This window comes from Bison bison, unplaced genomic scaffold, assembly GCF_000754665.1.
Source record: "Bison bison bison isolate TAMUID 2011002044 unplaced genomic scaffold, Bison_UMD1.0 scf7180017864035, whole genome shotgun sequence".
Lineage (NCBI taxonomy): Eukaryota > Metazoa > Chordata > Mammalia > Artiodactyla > Bovidae > Bison > Bison bison.
In genome coordinates, this window is record NW_011494607.1 from 8546451 (window position 1) to 8548365 (window position 1915).

The following is a 1915-nucleotide window of genomic DNA, read 5'->3' on the forward strand; positions in this document are numbered from 1 at the left end:
GGAGATTCCATCCACCAGATGATTTGTACCACATTTCAAAAAGTTTTCCCTGGGACTTTCCTGAGGGTCCAGTGGCCAACACTGCATTCCCAGTGCAGGGGGTCTGGAACTAGATTTCGGATACCGCAACTAAATTTCCTGCATGTTGCATCTGAACATCCTGTGTCGCAGCCAAGTAAATATATAAAAAAAGTTTTCCCCATTATTAAGCAAAGAAACATTTTCTAATAGTTGTTTGCAACATTATTAAAATCATTTTTACTATGACTTTCTTAAAAATCATGTCTTTTCTTGAAAACCTAATTTGCTACTGTATCTTTGAATTTATCTGACATCCCCCCGCCCCGAACTACAGCTCCTGATATTAGGGATGAGGAAAAGCAAACCTGCTTAGTATTGTGCTTTTGCTTTATTTGCATGATTGCATTTCTTCTTTTTTAAAAATAAAGGTGCTTTTAGAAATAGCAACAAAAATGACAATACTTTATTTCTTACGCCTTAGTTTTGATGAACTGATGAGTTTGACACGAGATCTTTCATTTGCTAAACTTGGCTCTACAGGAAACACCTGCAACTAAGATAAAACTGATGTTCATGGGTGAGAGGTACTTCATGACGGCAGCTGGAGAGCCAGGCACAGCCGTGTTTCCTCCCTCGCACCTTGAGTCCTTTCCTAATAGCTCTTTGGGCCCTGTCCCTCTGCCACTCAGTCTATGCCTTTTTATCTTGTGTCCCCATATCCTGTTGCCCCCAATTTGGCATTCTCTGGACTCCATTTAGCCACTTGCTGAGGGATAACACTTGGTCAGCTACAGATCAGTCAGAACAGCTGAGAACTCTGCTCTCTACATTCACAGAATTTTCAGTTCCTATTCATTAGGAAAATGTAAAATGACCAAAAAACCACCCCACTATCAAAACTTCAATACTTTTAAATAAAATTGTGTTTTACTTACCACTATAGCATCCACAAACTTTACAAAAAAATCATAGTCCATAGACGTGTGAAACATTCTATTGATGATGCTCAAGGCATATAGGAATTATGGAACTCACAGTAATTCTACAGCCACAGAACATTAGACAATATTAACGCCTTTAGAACAACCTTACCTGCTTCCTGGTAAAATTCTCTTTACAATTATAGGCAAATTTTGAATAATAACCAAGTCATCCACCTCTTTAAAAAAAAAAAAGTGGTCCTGGACTTCCCTTCAATGTATTCTTTCATCATAAAATAACCAAAAGGTATGGGTATCCCATACTTTGTCTGCCTTATCACATCTTGTGACAAAACATCTGGGCCAGTCTGACTTCCCCAGAAGCTGAAGTGGGCTTTAGGTGCAAATGTTCTTAAATGGAAATATACACCATATATGCCAGGATAGAAAGCAAACTTTCCCCCAAAATATCATTCTTCAGAAGAGAGTTGCCTTATATTTTGTCTTTGTCCTTTTTAAAAAAATACTCCAAGAAGACACTATCTCTTGAAAGGACCTCAAGCGATGAGACAAATTTCTTATATATTTTTATCAAATTTCTTATAAAGGCCACCTAGCGGAATCAGGGGAAAATGGTGAAGACATATTTATTAATTATTCCTGAGGTTATGACCTCAGAGAACAAGCACTGGAAATCATTAGTAGTAAGCTTCTTACAAAGGTATTAAAAATATAAGAATATCTATTTGTGGAGATTGTGAATTTGCGAGAGAACAAAACACCTGTCCTTTGTTTAACAAATGGCTCCTGATATGCAGTAAAATCTCCACTGACAGCAAAAGTGAAATCTTTCTGATCGACACAGCTGAAAGCCTGGATCAGATGAAAGGAAAATTAAAGAACTTCCTCAGAATTTCCCTACATTTGTTAAGATCTTAAAATTAAGAGAGAAGGAAAATATTTTAGGTTAGAAA